Below are 7,267 nucleotides of genomic sequence, written 5' to 3'. Positions count from 1 at the left end.
AATTTTTTTTTTTCCAGAGGAATTTTAGTTTTAATTTTTATCATTAATGAAATTCATTCAAATACATTATCTCTATTTTGAAAAAAAATAAACAAACCAAGAAAAAGGGAAAAGATAAGAATATATAAGCTTTTAGCATAAATCCATTCTTTAAATTCTCCCTTCATATACAAAATCTATTTATCCTCAGACAGAAAACACGCCCTATTATATTTTATCTCAGAAATTCAAATATAACTTTTGAAGACCAATATTTTATTTAGATGAGATAAGAGGATGTAGGACTTTTACTTCCAAATTATTGACTGTTAAAAGGATATTTTTTTAGATTTAAATATCAGAAGGCTCCAGGAAGTCTATGTTTTATAAAGATAACTCAAGAATTCAATTTCTATTTACAAGCCTATAAAATCTGTTTGAAGTAATCACCACCCTTGTGGTATTGTGGCTACCAGTTTATTATAACTCAGTTTCCTACAATTTGCTAAAATGGCAAACATGTTATTTTCTCTGGTGGCCATTGCTCCTATTTACTACACTAAAAATGGCCAAAGAAACCATTCTGGCTGAGTTGAAAAGGGCTATTCCCCCTAATGGAGCTCTGGTGGTGTAGTGGTTAAGAGCTACAGCTGCTAACCAAAAGGTCAACAATTCAAATCCACCACCCACTCCTTGGAAACCCTATGGGGCAGTTCTACCCTGTCCTATAGTGTTGTTATGAGTCAGAATCAACTTGATGGTAAGAGGTTTGATTTTTTTGGGTTACTGTTCCCAGTGGCATTATAGGTTGTTTGTATGTATGTTTGTTGTTTTAATTTGCTAGACTCAAAAAAGAAAAAAAAAAAGATAATCTTGCTTTTTTTTAAACATTATTTTACTTTTTATGAAATTGAGGAAAATTCATGACTCTGTACTTCACCTGGACCACTGTCCCTGAGTGCTCCTCTCCAATACTCCCAGAAGTCACTTCATATCACAGAGCAAAACATCTTCTGGCCTTTTGATGGCAGAGATCTTGCAATGACCACATTCTCTCCACTTTTTCCCAGCACTGCCTCAAGACTGTGATTAAGTTCTGACACTAGAATCAATTTTTCATGCTGTATGCTTCATATTTCTTAATCAATATCAACAAAATGTAATTTTATTCTGGAAAAGCAGAAACCATGAAATCTCTCTTCCTGTCCCAAGCAGGCACTGGCTGGAACAGGCATTATTTAACTTGAATTAGCTTTGTCTTTAGGAGACAGAATTTGAGCTTTGTCTCAATGACGCAGGGTAATATTTCTGTGTGTGTATACAGCATCCCTTTCTATAGGATCTTCATAGGTGCCAAGGAGAAAAGAAAATATTGTCGTTTTACAAAATAGTAATAATAATAATTAGATTTGAAAAGATGGAGTATATGAAGTTAAGCAAGTGTACTTACTGCAGGGATCTTGGAATCTTTAATACTCCAGTGTGCAGGGTCAGTCCACAGAGTATATTGAGCTCCATGGGAAATTCAAGGTTCATTTCTTTTACCCAGTCCCCACTCCTCTCTCATGATGAGTCAGCATCAAAGACAACTCTTTTCACTCCTGAAGGAAGGATGGGATACTGACTCAACTACATTTTCTAAGAATAGATTTTCAAAGAAAATGCAAGAGTACACATGGGAATAATCCATATCATCTCTCTTCCCCCTACAAACTCTATAAGACTTCTATAAAGCGTTTACCATTAAATGGAAAATTATAATCCTGAATATTGAGATTTGCCAAGAAGTATTTTCCTGACTTGAGGAGGCATGGCATAGGCTGCTTTAAGAACTGGACCCAGAAAGTGGCTTTCTCTTACTTTGTCTCTAGGTAAGAAGGGAGTGATTAACTCTGATAGTTGATTCTAGGCTCTATATGGCCCAACTTAACTTAGTCAAGTTTTTATTAAGATTTCAGGAAACAGTCTACTTAACGACAATATGCTACCTTATTTTTATCCTGCATATATTTGTCTTAGAGACTTTATGAATAAAAGTTGTTTTGACTGAAGATAGATTTAAAATACTCTGAGTTGTTGTTGTTAATTGTCATTAAGTCAGCTCTGACTCATGGTGACCTTATGTATAACAGAACAAAATGTTGCCCGGTCTTGCACCATCTTCCTGATCATTGGTATATGTGAGTCCATTGCTGCAGCTGTTGTGTCAATCTGTCTCACTGAGGGTTTCCCTCATTTTTGCTGACCCTCTGCTTTACCAAACATGTTGTCCTTTTCTAGCAATTGGTCTTGTGCCATCCTTGCTTTTAAGGAGCATTCTGGTTGTATTTCTTCTAAGACTGATTGTGGGTACTACTGGCTAAAAACATCTTAATATTATTTGAATATCAGTCCTTAAATACATCCTTTCTTCAATATTTAACATTTAACAGAGGACTTAACAAAATGTAACATTTCTAATCACATTGTTTGTTTGGTTTTGTTTTTTGTTTTTATTTTGCTCCTATGTAATGACTACTAATTTAGCAGGGGCTAAGAAAATGGATTGTGTAGTCACATAGTGTAGAGTTCAAATTTTAGCTCCACTACCTACAAACTAGGTGGTCTTCATTTATTTTTTAAATATTTTTGGGTTTCAATTTCCTAGAATATAAATGGGGATAATTAATACCTACCTCATGGTGTTATTTCAACTAATGATTGAAATGGTATACGTAAAGTAGTTGAGAGAATACACAGCATGTCATAAGTGCTAGATAAATTTTTATAACTATAATTTTGCCCTCTTATAATTGCCTCAGAGAGCCCTGGTGATGCAGTGGTTAAGCGCTCAGCTGCTAACCAAAAGATTGGTGGTTCAAACTCATCAGCCACTCTGTGGGAGAAGGATGTGGCAGTCTGCTTCCATAAAGATTAAACCTGTTGCTATCGAGTTGATTCCAACTCATATTGACCCTATAGGGTAAAGTAGAACTGCCTCATAGAGTTTCCAAGGAGCCGTTGGTGGATTCAAATTTCTGACCTTCTGTTTAGCAACCGAGTTCTTAACCAGTGCACCACCATGGCTCCTCTGTAAAGATTATAGCCTTGGAAGCCCTATGAGGCAGTTCTACTCTGTCCTGTAGGGTCACTATGAGTCAGAATTGACTGGAAGGCAATTTGTTTTTTTTTCTTTTTTGGTATAATTACCTTACCATGTAGCAACCAGATCAAATCGTATCATCTCCCTGCTTAATACTCACTGGGTTTCACAATCACCCTTAGAAGAGATTCCAAAGTTTCTGAACCTACTTATAAACTTGAACCTTCCTACTTTGCTGCCTCTATTCTGTTCCACTTTTCTCCTTGCTGAGTCTTTCCACTCCAACTGGTCTTTTATCTGTTCCTTTAACAAACAAAGGTATTTGTACTTACTCTTATTTCCTAGAATTCTTATCCTTAAAATTTGCATATGGTTGCATCCTTCTTGTCATTCAAGTCCCAGTTCAAATATAATTCCTAAACATCTAAAGTACACCATACTTTTCCTCATGGCTCCTCCCACCAGTTGAAATTATCTTACATACTTCATTGTTTACTTATTTGTTGCCTAGTTTCACTGTTAGAATGTATGCTCCTTGGTGTAGAAAATGTCTCTTAGAATAGTGTTTGGCACACAGTAAATGCTCAATAGATGTTTGCTCACTAAGACAGTGGGGTAAACTGTGGACATTATAAGTGATTCTGTTGTGAGTTTGGCCAGCATTAGAAGTTGTGAGTGTTCTGGTATCTGTGTCAGAGGGAGGTACCTGGGAGATAGCTGAGAGAAAGATATTTAGTCAGCAATCTAAGACTTCATTCTTATAATAGATTATTATCTGTCACAATTTATATTGTAGTACAGACAAGGAAAAGGAGAAAGATGGGACATGATGCACTAATACATATTCATGACTGGCAGTGCCAGAAGATCATACAACCACCGTCACACTCTGTGGACTGGCATCATGTATTTGCTCAGAACTGGAAACATCCTTCAGCAGGAGCCTCTTGGTACTTAATCAGAGATACACATGGGAGAATATCCCCCTAGAGTTTCTACTTAGAAGACAGACTTAGATATCAAAAATGGCCCAGGGAACCTACCACCCAGATCTTGGTTTCTAATACTATTCTCTTACAAAAAGGACGGGAATTGTTTAGAGATACGGCTAATTCTGGGCTGGTGCAAAAACTATACAAGATGAGCCTGAGCATCTTGTGCCAGAAAATAAGGTAGTGCTCCAAAACAAATAAACAAACAGCAGTCAATGATGGGGATATGTCAAAGGGACACAGGTGCCAACTGATAGAGCTCCCAATGGTTTAAAACAACTTTAACAACAAATTAAAGTAGTACTGGAATATAACCGCATGTATAAAATAGATATCCATGGCTTCATACTAATATAAAGAAATAATTGAACAAATAAATAAGCAAAGGAGAAAAGACAAATCTCTTGTGCAAAAGAATTCCAAAAATATTTGTCTAGATACTCCATGCTCAAGGAGGTGGAGCATAACTCTTCACTCCTTAAGTGTAGGCTGCTCATAGTGACTTCCTCCAAAAAGTACAGTACGGAAAGGGGAAGAAAAGAATAACTTTGCAGTGGAGAAGGGGACAGTGGTGTTGCAGTGGTAGAATTCTCCCCTTCCATAAGGAAGACCTGGGTTTGATTTCTGGCCAATGCATCACATGGACAGCTACCACCTATCTGTTAGTAGAGGCTTGCTTGTTGCTGTGGTGCTGAACAGGTTTCAGTGAAGCTTCCAGACTAAGAAGAAAGACGTGACAATCTAATTCTGAAAATCAGCCAACGAAAACCTTATGGATCACAAAGATCCAGTCCACAACCAATCATGGAGATGATCCAGGACCAGACAGCTTTTTATTCCATTGTGCATGGGTTTGCCATAAGTCAGGGGCCAACTCAACAGCAGCTAACAACAATAACAACCCTTGATATGATATGATGAAAACTGATTTATACCTCTGTGATCTTCCTCCCCAAAACCCATAACCCAATATGATCATGAGAAAAAATCCCAGTTGAGGGATAGTACTCCTAGAAATTGTTAAGGTTATAAAAATAAAATAATTCTGAGCAACTGTGTTGGCCAAGAGGAGCCTAAAGAGACCCCTCCCCCCCAAAAAAAAAAAACAAAAAAAACAAACCCATTGCCATTGAGTCAATTCCAGCTCACAGCAACCCCATGGGATAGAGTAGAGCGGTCCCGTAGAGTTTCCAAGGAGCACCTGGTGGATTGGAACTGCTGACCTTTTGGTTAGCAGCCATAGCTCTTAACCACTATGCCACCAGGGTTTCCAAAGAGACAAGACAACTAAATGTAAAATGGTATCCTGGATAGGACCTTGAAACAGAATAAAGACAATAGGTTAAAGCTAAAGAAATCTGAATAAAGTATGAACTTTAGTTAATAATAATTTATCAATATTGGTTTATTAAATATTATAAATTTACCATGCTAATCTGCTAGCCGCTCCTTGAAAAGCCTATGGGGCAGTTCTTCTCTGTCCTATAGGGTCATTATGAGTCGGAATTAACTCGATGGCAGCAGGTTTGGTTTGGTTTAATGTAAGATGTTAACAATAGGAGAAATTAGGTGTGGGGTACATGGGAATTACCTAGATTCACAACTTGTCTGAGAGTCTAAAGCTATCCTTAAATAAAAAGACTATTGAAAAAAAAAAATTCAGGGCAACAATCCACACTTAACTTTATAGATAAGTATACAAGTGATGAATATACTGAGAGAGTAAGACTTTAAATACTTCTCAGAAACATTTATTTAATATTCTGCAGTTGTTAATAAATCAACTTGTGTTTATATTTTAGAACTAGAATAAATGCTTGATGTACAAATGAGTGAACTAATGAGAAAAGCAATAGTTTTATTTTAGTCTATTTTAGTAACATCAAAAATTACTCTTCAGGTATTATTTTTAATGATTTTGAGAGTAAAATAAACAAGTAAAAAAGAGATTAGGCTCAGCAGGTCTAAATAAAGCAGAGAACAAATCCTTAAATAATAATTTCAATTTTGCTAAATTTAAAACAGATTGATAGCACACTTTTATGTGATTCTTTCCATTATAGATCAAAACCTTTTTAGAGACATTATCTCATTTTTCTCAACATTATTGTGTAGATTAAGAGTAAAAAAAGATCAAGTACATCTTTCTTTTTATATAAAAAGGTAGTGCTTCAAAAATTCAGGCTGTTACTAACATTGTTTAATTTAGTCATTTCTAAGCCTGAATTGACCACTTCCTTTGGGATGTGTAACTATTTTTAGGCTAGGGCAGATATTTATATAAAATTCCCCAAGGAAACCATCTACTCTTGTCTCTATTCCCAGAATCCCATTTAAAAAAAAAGGTCATGAAAAAAATTAAAGAGAAGGAACTTATCTAATACAAATTTTACCATATTTAAAATATAGACACTTTTTTTAAGTTGGCAAAGCTTCAAAAAATGACAATTTTAAGTTGGTGAGTGAAATTGATATTATGCTATGTCAGTAGTGACAATGTTGACTGATTGCTTTTCGGAAAGCACTTAGAAAATATCGTTCTTTTTTGACCAAGTAATCTCATAGCTAAAAACACATAATAAATAAGGAACGCAAAGTATTAAAAAAGGAGGAAAAAACTCAGTATCTGAAAATGAGTTTTAATAGAGCCTACATTTTGGTCTACCACCTATCTGTCAGTTTGTTCTACTGTGGTGGCTAGTGTATTGCTATGATACTAGAAGCTATACCACCAGTATTTCAAATACCAGCAGGATTGCCCATGGTGGGCAGGTTTCAGCAGAGCTTTTGGATTAAGACAGACAAGAAAGGCCTGGTGATCTACTTCTGAAAATTAGCAAATAAAAACATTTTGGATCACAGTAGAACATCGTCTGACTCACTTGCTTTGGACATGTCATCAAGAGGGATCAATTGCTAAAGAAGGACATCATATTTGGTGAAGTAGAGGACCTGCAAGGGTGACAGACACCCTCAGTGAGATGGACTGGCACAAGAGCCTCAGGGATGAACTCAAACATCCTGGCCATTGTGAGGATGACATAGGACCTGGCATTGTTTTGTTCTGTTATACATAGGTTGCCATGAGTCAGAATTGACTCGATGGCAGCTATCTATCTACATTTTGATATTTAAAATAAAATGTCTGAAAGAATCTAACATATACAAAAAATATGGAAAATAAAATTGTACTGTGTGAGAGAATTACCTGATC

This window comes from Trichechus manatus, unplaced genomic scaffold (assembly GCF_000243295.1).
Source record: "Trichechus manatus latirostris isolate Lorelei unplaced genomic scaffold, TriManLat1.0 scaffold00139, whole genome shotgun sequence".
In the NCBI taxonomy this organism is placed as follows: Eukaryota; Metazoa; Chordata; class Mammalia; order Sirenia; family Trichechidae; genus Trichechus; species Trichechus manatus.
This window is presented reverse-complemented; position numbering follows the sequence as displayed.